The 26,208-nt window shown below is 39.1% G+C and overlaps 1 protein-coding gene across 4 annotated transcripts in view; it reads left to right on the top strand.

Annotated features, from left to right (window-relative positions):
• Positions 1-26,208, top strand: part of SMOC1 (SPARC related modular calcium binding 1) — a 215,875-nt gene that overhangs the window by 40,571 nt on the left and 149,096 nt on the right. The window contains exon 1 of one of the 4 annotated variants that reach the window (XM_056547185.1): positions 18,892-18,992. The exons of the other annotated variants lie outside the window; for them this stretch is intronic. The gene's annotated coding sequence lies outside the window, so the exon portion shown is untranslated. Of the gene's footprint in view, positions 1-18,891; positions 18,993-26,208 lie in introns of those variants that run through there. 4 annotated transcript variants of the gene reach the window in all.

Below are 26,208 nucleotides of genomic sequence, written 5' to 3' on the forward strand. Positions count from 1 at the left end.
CTAATCAGTAGATCAACTGCATGAGTGTTTGGCCAACAGCAATTTATTATGGCTAATTCTTGCCAGGCACATATCCTTTGGTCTTAAAGGAGTACTCCGGGGGAAAACTTTTTTTTTTTAATCAACTGGTGCCAGAAAGTTAATCAGATTTGTAAATTAGTTCTATAAAAAAAAAATCTTAATCCTTCCAGTACTTATTAGCTACTGAATACTACAGAGGAAATTATTTTCTTTTTGGAACACAGAGCTCTCTGCTGACATCTCTGTCGATTTTAGGAACTGTCCAGAGTAGGAGAAAATCCCCATAGCAAACATATGCTGCTTTGGACAATTCCTAAAATGGACAGAGATGTCAGCAGAGAGCACTGTGGTCATGATGTCAGCAGAGAGCACTGTGTTCCAAAAAGAAAATAATTTCCTCTGTAGTAGTCAGCAGCTAATAAGTACTGGAAGGATTACGATTTTTTTAATAGAAGTAATTTACAAATCTGTTTAACTTTCTGGCACCAGCAGATTTAAAAAAAAAAAATAAAAAAGTTTTCCAACGGAGTACCCCTTTAAACTGAGCAAAGAAAAAAATCAGCAAAAAGGTGCATTTACAAGGAGACAACTTCATCCTTGATTGCTGCGCCAAACTATCTATAGTTAAAGAAAGGCATAATGTGCCTCCCCAAGGAAATATTTATTTTCATATTCTAGTATTTGCTGACAAATCCTATTTTTTATATCTTTGCTGGAAAAATTTTAAGTGAATTTGTCACCAGCATTTATGCATATGGACCTTAGGAGCAAAGTCACTGTCGTACATTCCATTTGATGATTTGCTGCTCATGTGCTGTAAAAATTAAATTTTTTCCTCTATTGCATGGCTTCAGTTTATGAGGTTATTAACACAATGCAGTGCATGTGCAGAATATCTAAAAAAGCCAGCAGAAAAGTAGTGGAGTACTGTGCATACCCCACCCAGCAGTAAGATGCATGTGCAACTCTGAGGAATGCCCTGTTGGCACTGGAAAATAATTAGCATAATAGGAAAATGGCAATTGTTACAGCACAGGAACAGCAGGTCATTAACTGGAAGGAATGACAACGACCCCGCTCCTAAGCCCCACCTATGTGCCTGTCACACAGGAACCATAAAAGATTAAATATGCACTATTTTTGTCAGGGTCCACGCACTGACGGCTACTGCTTTCTCTTCACTTTACTTAAAAAGGTACCAAATCCAAAATTGTTAGTTAGGAGTTGTTGTTTTTTTTTTGTTTGTGCTGGGAAACCTTAGCATACATTCCCCTTCTCAACCTTGCCTCATGGCTGGTGTGCGTTTAGCCCCAATGGTGCCGATCGCTTATTGACTTTCGGTGTCCACAAGATAAGAGATAACTAGCGGATCAGTAAGGGTTTGACCGATGAGATCTCCAACGATTACAAGAACGGAGGTTAATTGTCCACCCAGTGAATGGATCGGCAGTGCACACACTCTGCTAATAATCCATTGCCAAGTCCTGCTATGGTCTGCTATGGTCTGAAGCACTATGGAAAGTAAATGGAGCAGTGGCTAAGAAACGGACTTTGTTCTTGCAAGCAGTTGGGGTCTGACCCAGCTAGGTATCCCCTATATTGTGGATTGGGGAGGACCTTTAGTCTTGAAATAATCCAATTCACTTTTTAACTTCTATAAATCCCCTTTTTGGCTTTTCGGTTTAACATTACTGCCTGGTCTTCTGGTAGAGTGACAATAAAAAGTGGAATATTGGGGTACACTGTACTCAGGTTGTCACATAACTATTAACATATTTAAAGTGCTTGGTATGAGTCCGTGGACGTTTTTTTTTTTCTTGTGTTTTTTTTTTTTTTTGTATCAGCCATAACAAGAGTAAAGCTAAGTAGGGGATTGTAGTAAAGTGGACCTCCATTAGGAGAGGGACCCATTTTTAGTTAATGGTCCATGTGTTCTCCATGTGCTCCCCTTCCCTCTACATACTTTATATACTGCCTATACAGTGTGTGTACACTTGTGCACACACATACAAGCAAACACAAATGTCTCGACAAATCTTGTATCCATATAAATCATTCCTATTTTGTGTCTTTTGAGTTCTGTTTTCCTATTCTCAATTATACAGTGCTGTCATTGTACAAAATAAAAGACCGATAGGTCCCGGGGTGGGAAGGTTAATGTCCAGGCTTCCTGGAAAATAAACTTTGTTTTTTTCATGAGTCAAGTTTGTCAGAGGAACAGGATCAAATTGGTGTCTTTTAAATCCCTTTAGAGCAAATACAGCTGCAGCTCTGTTCAATTGAAGTTATTTCTGAATGGTGTTAGCAGTGAAATGATCCGCTGGGCTGAATCATTCTCGGCATGGGGTAACCCTTGCAGCAGGACTGCCCAATTGGTGTCAGAAGTGCCCAGATGCAGGCTCTAGTGGGATTGCACACAGTTCAACAATGAGAACAATATACAGGAAAGAGGGTTTAAAGGACTGAATGTAAACCAAATACGGAACTCCACGGCTTGACTGGCATTGATATTGCTTTTTTTTTTTACTCCTTACCACATAGAACTGCTAAAAGTTGAGTAAAAGTATTTAACAGCCACAAGAAAGAGCACAAGAAAACTCCTTTAATTCACCATATAGGCAATAATTCTAACTTTACTGCTGATGATAGCCCCAATACAGATAGGTATGTATATGCCTGGTGGTTATGTACATTTACCAGCATCCATACACTGAAGTGAAAAGCACCAGAAACATAGATTTACTGGTGGATCTTTGTCAAGTTCCTGACTGGAAGCACTAAAGGCTGTTTGCAGGGGCTGAGATGCTCTGGAGATGATTAGATGGTGAAATTACATTTAAATTAAATTACACATTCATAATCCAGAGGAAAATGAAATCCTACAAACTGACGACTAAATCTAACCCCACCACAGTCCTTACCAAAGTTATTCTTTGGGATTTGATTTAGAAGTGTGCTTTAGCAGTATGTATCCTTATATCCTAGTCCTGTAAGCCACATTACTTACAATACATCAGTCTTGTACCCTAACAGAGATCATAGTAAAGAGGGCACCATAAGAAAATATGAGCCCCTTTATTTATTCTGAGGCACTGTCATCACATCAGTCCCACTATGGCTCACAATCTGAATTTAAAATTAACCTTTTAGAATGTTTTTGGACTTTGAGGCAAAACCAGAGGACCCGGAGGAAACCCATGCAAACATGGGAAAGAATAAAAACTCAATGCAGATACTAATCCCCACCCCACCATGGAAAACAACTCAGCAAAACCCACTGATTCATTCTTTCCTTTTACTTCATAACAATGCAGTGCCTAGGAAGAAAGAAAGCAAAACTAACAGAGCTATTGGACTCCCTGTCATCCCTTTCATGCTGCCTGAATCACAAGTCATCGGGGGCAGTTCCCAGTGTATTCTGCCTGTCCCACCAGCCCTATACCCAAAAAAGGAGAGGTTTGTCTATCAATCCTGATGGGGCTTGATGACGCCATCGGACCCATTAAACTGATGATAGGATCCAAAAGTTACCCCCTAACCAGAGGATAACAAGCTGATGACAAGAATGAGGGTCAAATGCCATTCAAGTATATGGAGTGGCAGCAAAAAGCTTCGTGCTTAGAAATTTTCTTAACCCTTAGAGGGTGAATTGAGGACTTGGCACACATGTTGGGTTAATTGGACCCAGAAGAATAAATTATTCTAAAGGCCCAGCCTCCATCTATAAAGAACATAATTTCCTTGGTACCCTGACTAATATCATTGCACACATAGGACAAAGTAATAATGGCAAATAGGTTACCTGTGAATAATTGCATTTGAAAGAGACCCAGTGGTAAGTGGTTGACATAGTAATAGTCCTCTAATACAACAGTACAAGTTCAATAGAAAATCAGTAATTTGTCAGTGGCATTGATGCCAGAGACTGGGCTAACTGGAAGTTTCTCTGGTACTTTGCCAAGTAAATCAAACCCTGATTATAGTGTTTTTGCATTACTTTCTAGCAAAACACTGGATTGCGTGTGTCATAAATCATTATAAATGTAGTTTTAAGAGATTATTTACTTAAATAAGGCACTGTGCTTTTTAATAAAGGGAATCACTTATTTCTAATAAGACAGACAATCTTCACTCCATATAAGCATCTCAGGTAGGGTAAAACTACTAAATCATAAGATCATAATGCAAGAGAACTGCATAACTGCAAAATATCAATCACTGACTGTATATTGCAAGAATACAACTTTCCAAGATTCTTCTTGTGCTCGATAGGTCTAGTTGCTCATCTGGGTCTTTGCCATATTATAGTTTATGTTATGATTGTTGGTATAGTAATTGATCAAATAATTTAATATATGTAATGCACTTCTGATAGTTTATTTTTATTTTAGTTAATATTACATTTTCATGTATATTTGCAACCTTCTGTAACTGGATGGTCAATGTTAAATTGCTTTCAAAATGTCCCACTATGGATGCAACTTCTTTTTACCGACCGAGAGCTGAAGCTTCTGCTCTAACAAGTAATATCATAGACAATATAATCAACATAGACATTTTTTGCTTGGATCCACTAAATTTTAATGCCAATGTGGCCTTGAAGACAGTCACCTGCCATCAGTGAAAACAAATATCTGATGGCATTTATTGTTCCCCCAGCTATATTGGTAGTGTCTACACTAAAATTAGGGAATCTGGGTTGATACTATGTCTGAACAAATCAGAATATCTCATTTAGATCTGACTATATGCTTAGTTTTTGGGATTAAGCAGATTAATTTGGCCAGGTGTGAACAATCAAGAATATTATAATATTAATACAAAAGGTGCTGGTCTGTTGCTCAATCATCTTTATAATTTCAGACAGAAATTTAGCCCTAACTGGGGTCTTTATTAGACCAGGTAATGTCAATCCGCTGTAGACCGTGTGTCACATGCATAGACACCAAACAGCACATTGTCTCTGGAAGTTGTGCAGAAAGTTTAATCGTGAGTTAGTGGATAAAGTCAAGTGTTTTATTCAGACAACTGGGAGAAAGTCAGAAACATAACTCAAATGAGATGTTCCTGGTTTTAGAAGACTGCAAGGGGTTTTATTACTCCTAGATGTTTACATATTGTATAATGCTTTAGGGTACGTTCCCACACGGCGTATTTTGCTGCGTATTTGCTGCGTATTTGGTGCTGCGTATTTTCCTACCCATTGACTTCAACAGAGAAAATAAAATACGCAGCAGCAAATACGCAGCAAATACGCCGTGTGGGAATGTACCCTTAGGGTACGTTCACACGTACATATTTTCTGCTTCATAAAGTGTTTTATTTCCCGGTCAGATTATAATGGAGTAAATTGGATAAGGTGGTTTAAACAATTATAATTTTTTTGCAAATGCTCTAAATGAAAATGTATTACTCTGAGTATTCTAAATGTTTTTTAGGCTTTTAGTTTTTTTTAAAGATTTTTCCAGGATCTTTCCTTAATTGGTTGGGGTCCAACTCCCCACAAGCCTGCCATTAAGGAGCTGTAATAGTCAAGTGACCACCGCAGCCTCTTCAATGGTTACTAGCAGAGTTGAGCCAATCTACAGTAAGATTTCATTAACCCAAATCTAAATAATCGGTTGTTGATTCATTACAGTCTTGTAAAAAGTTTTGATTCCCAAGAGTATAGAATGAGGCTCTGGTCTGTGTCTCAATAGGCAGAATGACTATCACACAACTAAATAAATCAATGAGGTTTAGTAAATTCTACTGTGACATTCGCTGAACTCTAGTTACCACCAGGGAATAGATCCTTGCATTTGTACTTGCTGTGCCTGTTGCTTTAACTTTCAGTAGCTCAGTCCCATTTTACAAAATAGGACTGAGCTAGGATAAGTTAACTAGTTTCTTATAAAAAATATTTCTACTGTGTTAAAGGTGGGGCAATTAGAAATTCCATAACATTGGGGCTATTAAAAATTCCATTCCAAATCCCCTAGAAAATCCTTTGGTTGAATTTGTGGAATCCCCTTTAATGTGCTTAATATAGGGAAAACATTGAATTATAGCTACTGTCCTAAAAAAGACTGTTTTGTCCAATGACCGTCTCCGGTTAAAAGTGTCAGGTAGTGACATTATCATCAAATAGGAGGGCACTCCGGATATAGCAACCCTAGGTGGTCTACCTGAGAATCAGGTCCCAGGAAGTGACATGACCTCCAAGGTGATTAGCTAGTCATGACCCCATGAGGTCCTGCTATGTTCACAAAATTGGGTAGCTGGCCACAGTCGCTAAACAGAGGACTAGTGGTCCAGTAAATGGTTTTAATGAAATTCACCCATATCTAGGAAAAATAATTTTAATACCTGTCTAAAAGGCAGTGAAATGTCTTGGCTCAAAACGTAAATCTCTACCTTATAAAGAACAGTATCCATAACCACATAACAGATTCCCAGAAACTTGACAGAATTTGTTTTGTGTAATCTTCACATTACGCACTAATGTCATCTGAAGGCAAGCCGTGCTGGTAAGATGTTTCTTCTAAGAAGAACAGGATGATTAATAATGAAAATGTTTAATCCCCAGTGTTTATTCTGAATTGTACGCTTGGAAAACTTCCCTTCAGATGGATTGACACCTCATCATTTACTTTTTCCATAGTTTATGACTCCATCTTAACCACCATTTACCTCTGAATGGACACTATAGTGGATATAGACACAGAGTGCGAATTTCACTTCCACCCATAATTGATATTGCAGTGATTATCCTTACAGATGAGTCTATGGACTTTGGGCCGGGGTTTCTAGATTTAATATGAATTATAGACATATTTTACAATGTAGCCCTGGAGGACCCAAACCTTTACTTGCCACTTTGGCAACTGTGGGTTAAACTATTAACCCACAGATAATGCCAGGCATCGCTGATCCGGCCAATGCCTGGCATTAACCCTTTAGACACTGATCAAAGTTAATAGTGGCATCTAAAATGCGGAGTTAACTGTGTCGGTTAACTCAGGGCATCGATTGGGACATCGATTGGGACATCGCAGGTCCCGATCAGCTGAGTGGATGGCGGGAGGGCCCTTACCTGCCTCCTCGCCATCCTATCTGTGCGGTCCTATCTGAGGCTCTGGCCAGCTATGGTAGGCTAGAGCAGCAGAGCACCGCTAACACTGATCAATGCTATGGTATGGCATAGCATTGAACAGTGCATGCAATTAAAAGCTTGCATGTTATAAGCCCCTATGGGGACAAAAAAAAAAAAGTGAATTAACCCATTCCCAATAAAAGTTTGAATTCCCCGCCCTTTTCCCATTTTTTAAATACAATAATGTAATAAAAAATAAACATTATCATATGTGGTACCACCGCGTGCTTAACCTTTTAAAGGACACAGGGCGTAACTGTACGCCCTGCGCCCGCTCCTGTGCTATAACGCGGGGTAATGCGGTGACCCCCCAGTCATAGCAGGCCGGTCCCAGCTGCTAACAATACCCGGGACTCATGGCTAATAACGGACATCACCGATCGCAGTGATATCCGGTATTAACCCTTTAGATGTGGTGATCAAACTTGATCGTCGCATCTAAAGTAAAAAAAAATTCAGCCTGACCACAGTGTTCTCTGATGACACCTCTGTCCATAAAACGATTTGTCCAGAGAAGGATAGGTTTGCTATGGGGATTTGTTCCTGCTCTGGACAGTTCCAGACATGGATAGAGGTGTCAGCAGAGAGCACGCCACTGTGGTCAGGCTGAAAAGAATTCCAGAAAGAAATTCAACTTCCTGTGCAGCTGATTGAAGGATTCATATTTTTAAATAGAAGTAATTTACAAATCTGGCACCAGTTGATTTAAAAAAATAAAAAAAATTGTTTTCCACCGGAGTAGCCCTTTAAGGCCAAAATGGGCTTGGTCCTTAAGGGGTTTAAGTCAACAATGTCCATTGTGCAACAGATCTGCTGGTGCCAATGACGGAGTAGAATAATGGAATAGACAACACAGGTACAAACCTAGCCTTTAGAAATGTGACATATGGTTGAGAAACAGCCCACACTGTATATGAAAAGAATTAAGTCTAATAGTCTAATATGATCAAGTCATGTTACCTTAGTGCCGTCTATCAGTGCCATGGCCAATGTCCTAACATCCCTGGTGCCAGTAAAGCATACATATTGGGAGATGCCACCATTCTGTAGTGGTCATACGAGAAATACACCCATATCACTCAGATAAGGGTTTATAATATAAATTCTTAAATTGGTACACATATACACACACGCACTTACAAACACAGATACAAACTTCATGTAAGTGCATTTTCTACATTGATAAAGTACATTAAATAGGGGTAAAATCTGTACTATAAATTCTCTATATAATTCAATGTGATGCTCAATTTCCTGTGTGAAAGGTCTGCAGGATGTGCATAAAATTAACCGTAATCTCCTGTGTGTTTTATCCATATAAATCCACAGTGACAATGTTGCCAAAAAGCTGCAACAAATTAATACCCAGGGGTCAAGTCCTGGAAAAAAAAGTGAAGGAACTCGCCCGTGATTCCACTGAAGAGCTGGTCCTGCTAATAGGAATGGTGTTCCTGCTGTGGAAAAAGTGCAGGAACTCAGTTCCCACATGATCCTGCAGGACTTGACCCCTGTTAATACCTCTATATTCTTGAGCACTTTAACCCCTTAAGGACCAAGCCCATTTTCCCCTTAAGGACCAGACCAATTTCGTTTTTTTCCTCCTCGCCTTCTAAAATCCATAACTCTTTTATATTTCCATCTACAGACCCATATAAGGGCTTGTTTTTTGCGTGAGCAATTGTACTTTGTAATGAAATCTCTCATTTTAGGGAGGAAATTTAAATGAAAACAACCAAAATTTTGAACATTTTGGAGGGTTTCGTTTTCACACTGTACAATTTACGGTAAAAATGACATGTGTTCTTTATTTTGTGGGTCAATATGATTAAAATGATACCCATGACTAGATACTTTTATATTTTTGTACCGCTTAAAAATTTTTTTTAAACTTTTTGTACAAAATCAGTAATTTAAAATCGCCCTATTTTGACCACCTATAACTTTTTCATTTTTCCGTATATAGGGCGGTATGAGGGCTAATTTTTTGCGCCGTGATCTGCATTTTTTTTAGATACCAAATTTGCATATATTAAAAACTTTTTTGATAATTTTTTATTAATTTTTTTTGAATAAAATGTGACAAAAAAGCAGCATTTTCTGCCATTTTTTACAACTACGCCATTCACCATACGGGATCATTAACATTATATTTTGATAGTTCGGACATTTACGCACATGGCGATACCAAATACATTTATTTAAAAAAAAATTACACTTTTATTATTTTATAGTAATTTACAAACAGCCTTTGTATTCGTGTTTGATTTGAAAAGAATTTTACCAGTATTAAAGCCATGCACATTTTTACATATGAGAGCTGTTGAAGAATATTGAAGTTGGCATGATGCACCATAGGCAATGCCAGCGTCATTATGAAAGTGGAAAGTTACATATTTTTGTCTGTTTGGGGGGGGGGGGGGGATCACATGCTTACCATCCTTTGGCTACAACGGAGTTGAAATAATGCATTGTGAGGAAAGGAATTGCTTAAACACAAACTATCTGCAGAACTTTTAATATAAAATAAATAGATTTATAAGTTCAGCACATAATTCAGTGAGGTCAGTCGCCTTTTACTCTAAATATACAGTATATGGAATTGGTTTAAAAAGAATGTTGGTTGAATATTGAACTGCTGGTTGCCGACCCCTTGACGAAAATTGATTGGGCTAATTATCCAACCCATTATTTACAGATGTTATGGACTTTTTAGAGTGTGTACGTATGTGTCTACAAAAATATATTCCTTAAAGCGGACTTGTCTGCAGGTTTTTGGCTGTATAGGGCTTCTGACCCTGAATCTGTGCATACCTTTGTTTTGATAATTCATCCCTCCAGTGTTTAGCTTTAATTAATATGAAAATTTCCCTTAGCTGCATAAAATGCCATCCACATTAAAGGGGTTCTCTGATGACTAGTACAAAAAAAAAAACTGTCTGCCTACCTGTCTGCACAGTTCTGAAACCACTAAAACTATTTGTTTTGTAGAGGGCTTTAGTCCTCCCTCATATAAAGTCTTCTCACTACTTTCTGGTTGAGTAATAATGGGGTATTATTGTTATTTTAATACAATTTTCTGATTTCGGAATACCCCTTTAACCTGGGGAAGGTACTGCAGCTTGTCAAGTGCCTTTCCGTTAAAGCTTAGGCCACATCATTCACCTAACAGCAAGATAAATTGTACCCCATTAATGACATCAGAAGTACTTACATATGGAAAAAAAAAAAAGTACATAAATAAAATTTATCAATACTGGATAAGTTCATACTTTAAGAAGTGGCTCTCTGGTCTAAAAAAACAAAGCTAAAATGTACTGTACTGATTTAATGTTAGTTAAATCAGTTTCTGGATGACCACTGATATAATACACTATATTACACTACATACTAAAGCCACACTATACTCCTGAATGCCATTTCAGAGTTGTAAAGGTTGTTTCTATATTGAAACCATGACCAATTTTGACAGAACCATTTTTGAATGGATCCCAAGGAATCCTGACAAATTGCATTAACTCGGTTATCTCACTGGATAGGGGATAACTAGTTGATCAGTGGAGGTCCCACACCTGACGACACCAGAGGCCCCCATTGATCACAAGAACATAGGTTGATTGTATGGAGGGGCATCCCCCTAGGCCTCCGTATATTAGGCCACTAAACATAACAGTTTAGCACTCTGCAATGTTTGAAAGTCTCATTCTGAAGAAATGGAATGGTGTTTTGGCATGCGCACTGCTGCTTTATTCATTGGTTGTCAAAATGGCTCCTTTTTATGATCAATGAGGTTTTCAGTGATGAAGATGTCCCCTATTGTGTGTACAGAGGAGGTTTTAACCCCTAAAAACTTTATGGGGCTCATCAGGGTGACAATGTTTTTGAACGCAACAATAGTGCTGCAGAGTATGCTTTTCTTCCCATCAATACAACCAGAACCTTGACAGAATGGAACACATTGACAACATACACAGACACGAAGCCATTTCTACCAGCTTGTCTCAATGTTTACTGTTGTGCGGAAGAAATAAAATGGCAGCAATACAGCTAATCCCTCCACAGATGAAAGGCCGGACGCTATGGCAGACTCTACAAGGTATGCAGACAGGACTAGTCCCTCATCAGCCATAAAATCAACTGAGAAAAACTGTAGAGAATTTCCATTGAGGTCTCCATTGCAATTACCCTAATAGTCACAGAAAGGGCCGGGCAGTAATTCACACTGCTGATATAAAGACATCTTGCCAATAGAGTCAATGACATTCCCATTCTTTTTGTGCTCCATTTCTCAAAAACAAGGTACAGGAGGCAATTCACTCAGGGGACGGGCATTGAATACACATTCACAAATTAGTGACACATTTCACACTGAGTTTATTAGCGCCATTAATCATCGTAAGTAAATTCTATTTGCATTAATTGGCTTAATGGGCCTTATGTATCAATACTGTCAGAGAAAAGGAGGCCTGGCTGCCCATAGTAAGCAATAAGAAGTGACTTTTTATTTTGTTATATCAAAGTTAAAAACTTATAATACACTTTTATTTAGGGCAGCTTGGGATCCTGTCTGTAAACATTTTTAACTTGCTTTATTTTGCTGACAAATGTCTGATTTGCTTCCTAAAGTACAAATTGACTGTACAAAGTCACTGACATCATTGTTATAAAGAAAAACAATGTTGCAGGAACCAAATGCTTAGGAAGACATGTGAGTGCAGAAGGTTTTTGCCATGATTTACACCGATCAGGCACAGCATTAAAACCACTGGAATGTGAAGTTAATTACATAAATTACCTGATAAAAATGGCGCGCTTCAAGAGGTGGGATGTTTTCCGCAGAAAGTGAGCAGTTAGTTCATAAAGATTATGGGGGAAATTTATTTTAACAAAAATAATTATAAATTTCCTTTGTTTGCAGCAGGACAAATAAGCATGTATATGGATCTGAGCAACTTTGGCAAGTTAGTGGCCATTAGGTGGCATTGTGATTATCATGTGCAGCAGCCTCGTGATTAAATTATAGATTATCTGTACTTTGTCACAATCTTCAACATTACCATGAACTTCCCTGACTTGCAATGTGGCAACTATAGATAAAACAGATGAATTAAAGGGTACTCTGGAGGGTAAAAATGATCACATTACCTGGTAATAGAAAGTTAGATTTGTAAATGACTTCATAAACTCAAGCCTTCCAGTACCTCTTCACAAATCCCTCCAGGGCATACAGCAACTGAGATGTTTCCAATCTGACAGGGTGCTCTCTGCTGCCACCTCTGTCTGTGTCAGGAACTTCTAAGAGAAGGAGAACTAAGAAGTTGGCTTTTATGAGTTGCTTATGCTCTGGACAGTTTCTGACACAGAGGTGGCAGCAGAGAGCACACTGTCAGATTGGAAAGAAGTCTTCCTCCAGGGTATACTGCAGCTGAAAAGTACTGGATGACCTGAGTTTCTATATAAGTAATTTACAAATCTCTATAACTTTCTGACTCCAGTTTATTTGAATATATACAAGTACAGGTGAAACATTCTGTCCCAAAGTCTAATCTGCAGGCATCAGGTGATAGAGCAGGAGGAGCTGAGTGGATAGATATACAGATTAGTGGGGAAGGTTCAAGGATAACTAATCATATACACCTCTGCTCATTCTGGGCTAAAACAAGTGATTGGCAGCTCTTTTTATATGCACACTTATACACAGATAGCTGTCAAACACTAATCACTACCTCCCACCCACTTGACTACTTAGTACAGATTGAGCAGACATTTACTTGACAAGTAATACAATGGACAGCATTTTCATGGACACAGGTCCCCTTTAACCCCTTACCGACCCTTGGCATACCGGTAAATCATAGGTCAGATGGGTTAGGGGAATAAGGTGCGGGCCTATGCGTTGGGCATTTAAACATAAAATGATGATAATCCCTGGTGTCTAGAGGACCCATCGTTAGGAGGAAAACAATGTAAGCCAGAAATTTGCCGGGTCATGAAGGGGTTAAACTGTTTCACATGTGATTACTGTGCAAACAAAAAAAATAAAAATAAAACGGCTCGCAAGATTACCCCATAGCAGATACAGAGATCTCAGACTTATGAGCTGGAGGAACACTGTACAAATATTACCAGTGTCTATGTTCTGGGGGTGATCAGGGTCCTGTGTAGGACTCCCAATGATCACGTGGACATAAGGGCAAATTACATTGTTCTAAATTCTTATACCTTCTGACATCTATGTATAATAAAATCTGAATACAACATGGAAGGGCAAGGCACTTCTTTGATGTCAAAAATCTAAAACCCACTGAACACTACACGTATGTTTAGTTTCTATTTCCTCTTTTAATATTTGGTGAGTATAGTTTAAAAAAAATAAAAAATAAAACATTAAAAAACAAACAACCCTATATATTCTTGCAGTGATACAGTAAGAAACAAGGAAAAGTGGTGTCATTCAACTCTTCCAGTGACATCTAGTGGACAACATGAATGACATCCAAAATTCGTTTTCTAGGCAGCTCAGCATCAAAATATTTTAAGGTGTAAAAAGCCACATAAAACAAACCAACAAATTGGTTAATAACAAAATCAATGAGCTTTTCAAATTCAGTCCAGTAAAGCTGGTCATACACAACATCCTGCTACTCACCAATTCTACTTGGTTCAGATAAACAAAAGGGTAACTCATCCCACCAGGAGTGTTGCAGAATATCAGAATCTATGACAAAGAATAGATTGCCTGTGTGTGATTAAGGCTTTATTGACCAGAACTTCATATAACCTCAGAGCTGTATTCTATACATACTGGATTTATTAGATATTCGGCTTTGGTTTTCCTATGGCGTGGTAATTGCATCTATGCAACATGCAAAATGCTGTAAGAACATTGATCTATGATCCCAGCTTGTTCAGTTGTAGTAAGGCTTACTTCAGTATAATTTCTGGAAGCATGCTTTACACCACATTGCTTTCCTAAGGATGTCAAGGATTGAAATAACAGTATTTTTGGAGAGGTGTCAACTGCAAAAGCTATTTCCTTGTTCCAATACCGTTTTGTCTTTAAAAGGTATACAGAGAAAATCCTCTGGGATTTTGTACCGCTGCCATAATATTTGACCTGTAGCCAGCCCTAAATTGTGATATGATTTAGTAAAGGTGTCCAACCTTATACTAAAGTCAACCTAACGTGCAGCCCCCGTCAGGCTCTGCTGTCTATCTAAGTTGTATGGCGGAGGGTGCCATACACCATAGTCAGCCAAGTCTGTTGGATTCAGAAGGTTTGGCTGTCTTTAGTATAAAGGTGTATGGACAGGTCTTTGAAGGATCAGGGATTTCAGATTTCTATTGCCGGACCCTTTTGTTCTTGGAGGGATAAGCCAGCGCCAGAGGTTTCTGGCTGTGGCTTACCCGTTCTCATAGACAACATTTATTAACAGTATATATTAGGAGACTGTGCTGTACCTGTACAAAACATACTCACCTGTCCTGTGTTCCCATTAGGTGTCAATATTACCTCAACTAGGCAGGTCTGCCACCTTGAAATGAACATCATCATGCTACTTATGTCCTGCAGGGGTGCCAAACAGTGGTGCTGGGAGCCAAGGGCTCCTGTAAACCACCTGCAGCAAAAATTTTATTTTAAAGTGCATCCTAAGCACACAAGGGAACCAGTTTGGGGATCCAAGTTTCTGGGGAGCTAGAGAATGCCACCCCTTGGTTTGGCATTTTGAATATATGAGGTGATCAACAGGTCCCCTTACATCTTCCGATATTGAGCACTAATATTGCTCCATACATGGCTAATGAAGCTCATACAAGCTTGATGAAAGGGGATGATTTTAGCCAAAAACAATCAGTTAGGGGATAAGTGTTTGATCGCGGGGGGTCCGAACGCTGGGACCCCCGCGATCTCCTGCACGGGGCCACCGCTCTCCCGTGCAGGAGGCATGCCGGCCGCAGCATTACTCCGCGGCCGACACACCTTCTCCATGTAGTTCTATGGAAAAGGTGGGGATGCAGTGTTTTGTGCCTCCCCACCTCTTCCATAGAGCTGTATGGGGTGGGGGGGGGGGGTACCGTCTACCTCAGAGAGGTTGACGCTACGCGCATTAGTCGCAGCACAGCGCGGCAATGCAGAGGCCCTGTTCGAGAGATCAAACACTTATCCCCTATCCTGTGGATAGGGGATAAGTGTATTTAGGCTGAAGATATCCTTTAACAATGAACAATCATTTTACGTCACCAATGACAGATTGTTACCTTTAGAAAAGAAGTCGAATGGGTTTGAAACAATAAGACAAAAGACTGTTAACCCCTTAAGGACGTAGTGATTTTGAATTTTTGCACTCTTTTTTCATCACCTTCTAATAGCAATTACGCTTTCCATTTTCCACCTAAAGACCCATATGAAGGCTTGTTTTGTGTGCCACCAATTGTACTTTGTAATGACATTACTCATTTTAACACCAATATTTGTGAATTGAAAAATTGAAAAATAAAAGCCCTTTTGTAACTCTTTGGGGCTACAGTTTCTATGCAGTGCACTTCAGTGAAAATGACACATTGGCCCAGATTTATCAAACTGTGTGAGAGAAAAAATAGAGTGATTTTCCCACAGCGACCAATCACAGCTCAGCTAACAAGCTCTGGTAAAGTGAAAGCTGAGCTGTGATTGGTTGTTATGGGAAAATCACTCCACTTTTTCTCTCACATAGTTTGATAAATCTGGGCCATTATCTTTATTCTGTAGGTCCAGATGATTGCAATGAGACCCAACTTACCTAGGTTTTATATATTTTTTTTTTTACAACTTTTAATAAATTATACCTTTTTGTTCAAAATTAGCATTCCTATTTGCCTCTTCTGATTTTTCAGTATACAAGAATTATGAGGGTTCATTTTGTGCAACGTGATCTGTAGCTTTTATCGGCAAAATTTTTGCTTTGATGGGAATTTTTAATACCTTTCTATACATTTTTTATGATCTATGAAGTGACCAAAAATATGTAATTCTGTAATTTTTTATGTATATGCCATTGACCGTGCAATTTAATTAATGCTATATTTTAATATTTGGGACATTTATACACACGGCGATACCACATAGGTTTATATTTGTTTTTGTTTACATCATTTTATGGTAAAAGGGGGATGATCTCAAACTTTCATTAGGGAAGAAACTTATTTCACATTTATCAAATTTATTTAATCTTTTTATTCTATTTTTTTAGTCCCCATAGTGGTCTATTACATTTAATCTTTAGATTGCATACACTGTTCAATGCTATGCCATAGCACAGCACTGATTAGTGTTATCCAGGCTCCATTGCCCAAGGCTGCTATGGCTTCCTGCAGCATTGAAGCACCGATCAGACGGGCCTGAGGCAGGACCCTGTTTGTTCTCTCAGCTGATTGGAAGCCCTGCAATTTTTACTTTTTAGATGCCACAATCAACTAAAGGGTTACTTAGGTGGAAAACATTATTATTATTATTATTTTTGTTTTAAATCAACTGGTGCCAGAAAGTTAAACAGATTTGTAAGTTACTTCTATTTAAAAATCTTTATCCTTCAAGTACTTATCAGCTGCTGTATAAAGAGGAAGTTCTTTTATTTTCTGTCTGACCACAGTGCTCTCTGCTGACACCTCTGTCCATGTCAGGAACTGTCCAGAGCAGGAACAATTCCCCATAGCAAACCTCTCCTGCTCTGGACAGTTCCTGAAATGAACAGAGTTGTCAGCAGAGAGCACTGTGGACCGACGGAAAATAAAAAAAATAAAATAAAAGTGCTTCCTCTATATTATACAGCAGCTGATAAGTACTGGAAGGATTAAGATTTTTTTTAATAGAAGTAATTTACAAATATGTTTAACTTTCTGGCACCAGTTGATTTAAAAAAAAAAAATTTAAATGTTTTCCACTCGGAGTACCCCTTTAATGCCTGATATCTTCCTGATCAGTGATGTCTGGCATTAGCCACCAGTCCGGCTGCTGATAGCATGAAATGAAAGCGGTTTCATTCACATACAATCTTTTGGGAAAGAGTATTCTCAAAACATTCCCGTAATATAATGGGCATGGAGCTAACCACGAGAAATTGATAGATACACAGTCTACATTTAAATACAAAGAAAGCAAAAGTTGTTCCAGTACCTTTATATGTAAAAAAAAGTAAATCTACTTATCCTGGTACATTGTATGTAAACAGAACTAATGGAAATAGTCAATGGGCAGTAAGCATGCAGTCAGAAACAAACTAACTCGGAGTCTGTGAGCGTCCAGCATGTAGCAGTTGTCAGTTTTTTGGCTGACTCTTACATTTCAGAACTGAATTTTAAGTAGTAAAAAAATACTTGATGCAAATGTGATATTTTAATGGAAAAGTGATTACTGAGTTCATTACCAGATTGTGTGAAGGATTAGATTTTTCTGTTTACTGATACAAGAGGCTTTATGTGTTGTTTGCTGGACTACTGTGCATGGTTAATCCCATCCACACTTCTTGTACAAATACACACACCTTTTATTTAGGTTGTGGAATTTTAATTTACAAAAGATAAAATTGTGTAATAGTCAATATTTTGGATATGAAAATGCACAGAATTATATAATTTAAAAGATGTTAGAAGCATTGTGAGTGATTGAAGTGATCTCATGTTTCCACAGAACATATAAATAAATTCAGGCATAATGTGTCCAGTCGTAGGCATAAGAGGGCTGGGTGGCAGATCCCAGTGGTACACTTCTCATCCATTTGTGTAATAAGAGAAATTAGTGGACACATCAGGAAGTGAATACGCAAAAGTATCAGTATTGAATTTTCCCATTTCCCGACTGGTTATCACAATGTATTGTCATATTCACGAGCAAGAGCACGTTTTGGGTGGATGCCCTTTATTGGGTTGGCAGTAATGATGGATGAGCACATCAGTGACTGTAATGTGCTCTATGCACAATGAGGTGTTACCAATGTGCCCATCCATCACTACTGCTATTCTAATGAAGGGCATGTATCTTAAACATTGCTCTTGGTCTCTTGAATACAACAATGGACAGGGATTTTTAGTCAGGAGATGAAAAAGAAAAGCTTGCCCTTCTGTGTGCCGATTTAGTATATTAGTTAAATTACATCCTAATTGCTGATTCCAATAGTCATTAAAATTAAAGTGTTGGTCAATCCCATTAAAATCTACAAACTGAGAGCACTTTTATGTTGCACTCTGAAGACTGGCTGGTAGAAGCCCTCTTCTGTTTGCTGAGAATTCCTTAATAGGGTATTTGGGTAATAGGGTATTACTTATTTAACCTCAGCTGTTGCTGAGCTGTTTTAAAGTAGGTCCTGCAACCAGACGTGCATCCATGGCACAAGGGTGACATGGGCTCTGCTGACACTTTGATCCAATGGATCAGTGTTAATATTAATCCCAGCTGTTTAGGCGGTAGCATCTAATTGGTTAAGTAAAGGAGCATCCTCTGTAACCCCAATTGTCTTCTTGAAACCAATCATCTATTGCCGTACATACTCCGGAGGGCAGCAGAAGACCTACTTTATGTACCTATTCCATTGTTGTGTATGTGTTTACACAACCACTAAGGATGAGCAGTTAATTTATATACTAATCTCATTATCTGGGTCCAAACAATATTATTCTATGGAGCGCTTACTTCCCTATCTCTGTAACCCCAAAGACTTCCCCACCAGAGATGCGACTGTTGGTTGCCGATGGGTTGTCAAGGCAGCCAGTGGCCTAATGAAACCCCTTAGGTCTATTATCTTTGTACAATGCAAGAGGCCATGCCAAAGTCTGGACTAAATAAGATGGCTATAAGTGATAGGAGGTAAGGCATAATCTGCAGCAATACAGAAGCATCACAGTGGATTATATGAGCAATTGAGCTTAAATATGGTCAGGTGAAACCCCTCAAGCCGAGCTTGCTTCAAAGCCAGTGAGAAATGACTACTGTCTGGCAATAACCCTTTAGATCCCTCTATCAAAGTCTATTGCAGGATCTAAATGGTTAAAATATAGTTGCTGTTCTGTTGGGAGCTAAACGGGACCTCCGCAGTGAAATTGTGGGGTCCCAGTCAGTTAAAAAGAGGTCTGGAGTGCCCTCACCTGTCTCTTTGCCATCAGATGAACACAGGCAGCTTCGGCAGGCTATGTAAGTAGAGCACCAATAACACCAACCGACCACACACTGTGGCATAGCATTGAACTTGTCTGCAATTAAAATATTACATGTAATAGTCCCTATGGGGAATAAAAAGCAATGAATAATAAAAAAAAAAACAAATGTTGCAATAAATGTGAATATGTTTAACCCCTTAAAGGGGTACTCAGCTGGAAAACATTTGTTTTTAAATCAACTGGTGCCAGAAAGTTAAACAGATTTGTAAATTATAATCAAGACGTTCGGCACTGCTTACTTCTGTACCTATGACTGACGAACACTGTGTTGATATTGCGGCAATGGACTAGGTGGTGCTCAGACACATATGAGACGCAACCTTGGTGTACTTGATAGAAGAATGAAAAATGGGCACTCGCCGGCACTTCCAGTTCAGCAATATTTATTGCACATACTCACAGCCTGATACATGATCAAAGGGAGGATAGCAGATGGTAGCGGGGGGGTATCACAGAGAGGCTCTCTGTGATACACACACCCCCCCCCCCCCCCCGTTACCATCTGCTGACCTCCCTTTAATTATGTATCAGGCTGTGAGTATGTGCAATAAATTTTGCTGAACTGGAAGTACCGGTGAGTGCCGACTTTTCTTCTATCAATTACACCAAGATTTGTAAATTACTTCTATTAAACAATCTTAATCCTTCCAGTACTTATCAGCTTCTGTATTCTCCACAGGAAGTTCTTTTCTTTTTGAATTTCCTTTCTGTCTGAGTACAGTGCTCTCTGCTGACACCTCTGTCCATTTTAGGAACTGTCCAGAGTAGGAGCAAATCCCCATAGAAAACCTATTCTGCAGCGCTTAAATTTTTCCCCCTCACCTTCTAAAAATCATAAAGCTTTCAATTTTCCACCTACAGACCCATATGAGGGCTCGTTTTATGCGCTACCAATTTTACTTTGTAATCAGTCATTTCACCACAAAATCAACAATGAAACAAAAAAAAAGAATTATTATTTGTGGGACAAAATGTAAAAAAAAATGCCATTTCGCAATTTTTGAAGGCTTAAGTTTTTACACATTTTCGGTAAAATTGACGCACAATCTTTATTCTGTAGGTCCATACAATTAAAATGATACTTAAATCACATAGATTTGATTTTGTTTTACTTCTGTTGAAAATGTATAACTTTTTTGCATAAAAATGAGTGTGTTTAAAGTTGTCCTCTTCCAACATATACACCCTTAACATATGTTTATTAACTGCAACACTTTGAAAATAGGGTGCTCATAGTGCAAAAAGCCTGGCCACACCCCTTTTTTTTTTTTTTTTTTTTTTTACTGGTAAACATGGGTGCTAAATCGGGTGCTAAATATCTGAATTTGTGGTGCTAATAGTGTGTGCCACATTTGAAGCAAATGTGGCACAGCAAAAGAAAAAAAGTGGTATAAATTTCTTTAAATATCACCCCCCAATGTGTTATATTAAACGTAAAGTTCTCTACTTAAAAATGAAACCCTCAAAATATTGCCCAAAGTTTCCAACTGAAAAATGTCCTATTAAGAAAAAAATTCTACAGAAAAAAAACACTATTGATATTACTAAGTCTGTTATGACACATTTTTTTAACCTGCATGGTGAACGCCATTAAAAAAACGTACAAAAAGCAATGACAGAAGTCCTGTTTTTGTTTAAAAAAAAAGGAACAAAAAGTGATCAAAAATTCTTATGCTCCTCAAAATGGTACCAATAAAAAGGTCAACTTATCCTGCAACAGACAAGCCATCACAGACCCATTGATGGAAAAAAGAAAAAGGTTTAAAAAAAAAATAATTGTGTATTAGTAAAGCATATATACATATATTTAAAAGTTTGGTATTTGCTGTAATTGTACTGAATTGCAAAAAAAAAAAAAATTTGCATGTCATTTTTTTTTAGCTAACAGTCCACACTGTAAAATCAAACAAGCAAAAGAAAATGATTTCTCTTCCATTCTATGCTCAAAAACAATGATAAAATGGTAAAGAAATTATATTTACCCCAAAATGGTGCCATTAAGAAAAATAAAAACTTCTCAGCTTAAAGAAAATGGATGGAAAAAAGTTAGGTCTGATGGATTAGTGCCCCTAGTGGCTACAGTTTTGGGAAAGACTACAGAATGGTTGTAATGGAGGCCGACAATCACTTCCCCTGATGCCTCTATACCAAAACACTCAACTTAGTAAAGTGTTCATATTTTTGGAATAGAGAGCTGGGCAGTAAGGCACTTCTAGACTCTTTTGGAGGCTTATGTCGAAGGGAATTGGGCACTTGAAAGCCTTCTCTTCCCAATCATTATCTGTCTGGGGAGAATTGGAAGGCCCAATAATCAAAAATTATAATGGGAAATAAAAAAAAAAATTGGATTAGCTAAAATGTCTGCATTCAACAGATTTTTAGTAATTTTATATTCAAATACTCTAGGTACATAAGCACACACAATGCTCAGAAATTATTTAACATTTTAAAGATACTTGCAGATTTGTTTAGGAAAGGATCATTATAATACATTTTACAGAGGATTAGGGTAAGTCAAATTCTATCAGCTCAGGTATCTCACCACGCTGATAACAGAGTCAGGCATAGTGCCTCAGCCTAGAAGTTGGATACATCTATGCCAAGTTTAAAGGGGTACTCCACTGCCCCAGCATTTGGAAAATTTTGTTCTGAACTCTGGGTGTGGGCCGCGGGGGTCGTGACGTCATGCCATGGCCTCTCAAAGCAAGTCTACGGGAGGGGACATGGTGTGATGTCACGAGGGGCGTTGTAATGATGTCACGACCCCCGCAGCCCGCACCCAGTGTTTGGAACAAAATGTTCCAAATGCTGGGGGCAGTGGAGTGCCCCTTTAAACGGTTGACTACTCAAAGCAGATTCTGCTTCTCCTTCTGAACTTGTCACAAGGGATAACAGTTCATCTTGGGTGGAAAAATTGGATGAGGTCCAGTTATTTGGCCATTGACCTCACATTGCGTACACCTTCTGACATACCCAACAATGATGGTTTGAGGGTCATATTACAGTATGAAGGTCATTTTGGGGCTAGATCCATTGGAAAATGTAGCCAACTGCTTGATAACAATGCAATTATTTCAGTATGAGTGTCCAGAGTCTGCACTGGCCTATCAGAGTTTTCATTTAAGAAATGGGAGCATTAAACCCATTAGCAAGGGGCTGAGCTTTTATTCAACTCAAACCTGCCTGTATTTAATGGGTTAATACTTAAATGCACAAAAGCAGAGAAACCTCATTAAACTAGTGATTTGGCAAGGTTTCTCAAAATCTCACATTAATGTCTAAGATTTGCCAAAGGATTTCAGGTCTCTGTGCCAATAAAGCTTGCAATTTGGCAGTAACGTTCATAAACCTCTTTTAATTCTCTAGTTTAAACCAATTAGTTGATGAAACAGTTCTGTATATTCCTTGCTACATAATGTATCTCGACTAAGTCGAATCTTTTACTTCAATTAAGTCTCCATCAATTAGGTCCCAGGCTGCAACTTCAATGCTGCCCCAAAGGCAGTAGGTGAGGCTGCTGGACCACAAGAGAACCCACCTGGATCTTAAAGACAGTCTAGAGTTCCCCGAAGAACACTAGTCATAACAATTAATACATTTCATCTTTGGTTAGGACTAATCCCTCCCACACTAATGCTATCATAGACATTTCTGCGATTATCTCTCTTGCATCTGAGCAGACTTGTGAGTAGAAAAACTGGGGTGTATGTAAGCAAATTTGCTAGATAGGGCTAGTCATCGAGAGTCTTCATCAGGATATAAGCATTTCTTTTTTTAACCTTCATAGTCCTTTCCAGCACAGACATATAAGCCTTTTTGTTACTATGCAAAAATGAAATCAAGTGCCTAGGGAGTGTTCCCCAGCACAGCAAGGATAAGGCAAGGGAAGGCTGCATGTAATGCTCCAGGTAAGGCTGGGTTCACATCACGTTTTCTCCCATACGGCAGGGGAGAGCTAAATTCTCGCACTCCCATATGCCTTTCACATCGGCCCCCCTTTGACCTCCGACTTCCTCTCGCATCATCACTTGCTATGCAGTGATGATGCTAATCTCCGCCCCCCATGCGGGCTACAGCCGACCGCTCTCAGACACCGGGATCCTCTGCCATCAGCCCAGCATACCAGCGGACATAATGATTTGTAAGTTTACCACGGGCTGGCGACAGAGGAGAGTGGGGGGAAGGGCTGGACATTTGAAAATAGAGGAAAAGAAAAAAAAGAGAGCCTAGCTAAGATCCCCAACCAGGGCTCATAAGGGATCCTAAAACAGTCCACACCGAGGGGCCCAGCATAAAGGATTCCCTGTCATTTAACGTCCTAGAGCCCCACTTGAGACAGGAGCTCCTCCCAGGCTTCCCATAGGGACAGGAAACAACTGAGGATGGAGAGGAGAGGACTTCCTTTTATTGTCCAAGGTTTCCTGTCCCTAGGTGCGGAGTCCCTCTCTCAGGTGGTGCTGTCATGGCAATGGGAAAAGCCATCATTTTAGTGAAAAAAAATAATCATTTACACATCCAACTTTAACGAAAAGTCATCAAACACCTGTGGGGCGTTAAGGCTCACTGTACCCCTTGTTACATTCCTTGGGGGGTGTAGTTTCCAAAATAGTTTGTCATGTGTTTGTTTTTTTTTGCTGTTCTGGCACCATAAGGGCTACCTAAATGTGACATGCCCCCCAAAAACCATTTCAGCAAAATTTGCTTTCCAAAAGCCAAATGTGACTCCTCTTCTGAGCATTGTAGTGCACCCGCAGTGCAATTGACGTAAACACATGGGGTATGCCCGTACTCAGAAGAGATGGGGTTACAAATGTTTTGGGGGGGGGGGTATTTTCTCCTATTACCCCGTGTAAAAATGTAAAATTTTGGGGAAAAACTGCATTTTAGTGAAAAAAAAATTCATTTACACGTCCAACACCTGTGGGGTGTTAAGGCTCACTGTACCCCTTGTTATGTGCCTTGAGGGGTGTAATTTCCACAATATTGTGCCATTATTTTTTATTTTTTTTGCTGTTCTGACACCATAGGGGTTTCCTAAATGTGACATGCCCCCCAAAAACCATTTCAGAAAAACCGCCTTCCCTTCTGAGCCCTCTACTATGCCCGCAGAACACTTCACATACATATATGAGATATTTCCTTACTCAAGAGAAATTGGGTTACAAACTTTGTGGGGAGGGGGGTGATTTCTCTCCTTTTACCCCTTGTAAAAATTCAAAAACTGGGTCTATAAGAACATGCAAGTGTAAAAAATGAAGATTTAGAATGTTCTCCTTCACTTTGCTGCTATTCCTGTGAAACACCTAAAGGGTTAACACACTTTATGAATGTCTAAACAACAACAAAGACGTGGTCTCAAATGGCAGGAGGTGCTCAACCCCAAAAGCAGTTGTGGATTTATGCTGGGGGAGCAAATCCTGCCCTTGTGTTCTGTTGCTAAGGGCAATGCCCAGCACAAAAATGCATACAATGGGGGATGCCTGCAGAAGACTACAAGTGCCACAATGGCATCCTACACCAGATAGACGGTATGGATGTGTAACAATTAGAATAATACAATACAGAAATTTAGGTGCACTACTGTGGTAGATGTAAACAATGACATTGGCTAACCCTCAACACTGATGTTAAAATTGAGACATTAGCCAGTATATCCTTGCATGAAGGACATACCTGAGCCTGCACACCAATGCCAAGGTTTCTCAAGTGGTACAGGACCTAACAATAACCTACCTGTGCATGATAAGCAAAACCAGGGGCCAGTGGGCAATTACAGTAGCATTAGGTCTGACTCACAGCCTCCTCCCATGTTACCTCCAGTGTGACTGGACACACATACAATGGGAGAAGGGAGGCAGGCTATAAGCCCCACCCGAGTTGGCTGACATGTTGCCGGCCTCAGAGGTGAACCTTAATGCTGCCTTAATAGTGATCAAGGCGCATTAAATGTGGAGTTAATACACCTCCAAATATAAGATTTAAACAACAACACTGTTTATCTGGTGTAGGATGCCATTGTGGCACTTGTAGTCTGCTGTAGGCATCCCCCATTGTATGCATTTTTATGCTGGGGATCGCCCTTAGCAACAGACCACAAGGGCAGGATCTGCTCCCCCAGCATAAATGTACAACTGCATTTGGGGTTGAGCACCTCCTGCCATTTGAGATCACGTGTTGTTGTTGTTGTTTAAATCTTATATTTGGAGGTGTATAAACTCCACATTTAATGCACCTTGATCACTATTAAGGCAGCATTAAGGTTCACTTGTGAGGCTGGCAACATATCAGCCAACTTGGGTGGGCCTTATAGTCTGTCTCCCTTCTCCCAATGTCTGTGTGCCCAGCCAGACTGGAGGTTTTGAGTCGGACCTAATGCTACTGTAATTGCCCACTGGCCCCTGGTTTTGCTTATCATGCACAGGTAGGTTAGTGTTAGGTCCCTTACCACTTGAGAAACCTTGGCATTGGTGTGCAGGCTCAGGTATGTCCTTCATACAAGGATATACTGGATAATGTCTCAATTTTAACATCAGTTTTGATCGTTAGCCAATGTCATTGTTTACATCTACCACAGTAGTGCACATAAATTCCTGTATTGTATTACTTTCTGAATGTTATTTTGAATACTTTGAGGGGTGCAGTTTTATAATGGGGTCATTTATGGGGTATTTCTAATATGAAGGCCCTTCAAATATACTTCAAAACTGAACTTGTCCCTGAAAAATGATGATTTTGAAAATTTTGTGAAAAATTGGAAAATTGCTGATGGAACTTTGAATCACTCTGAGGTCTTCCAAAAGTAAAAACATGTCAACTTTATGATACAAACATAAAGTAGACATATTGTATATGTGAATCAACATATT

This window comes from Hyla sarda, chromosome 11, assembly GCF_029499605.1.
Source record: "Hyla sarda isolate aHylSar1 chromosome 11, aHylSar1.hap1, whole genome shotgun sequence".
Taxonomy (NCBI): Eukaryota; Metazoa; Chordata; class Amphibia; order Anura; family Hylidae; genus Hyla; species Hyla sarda.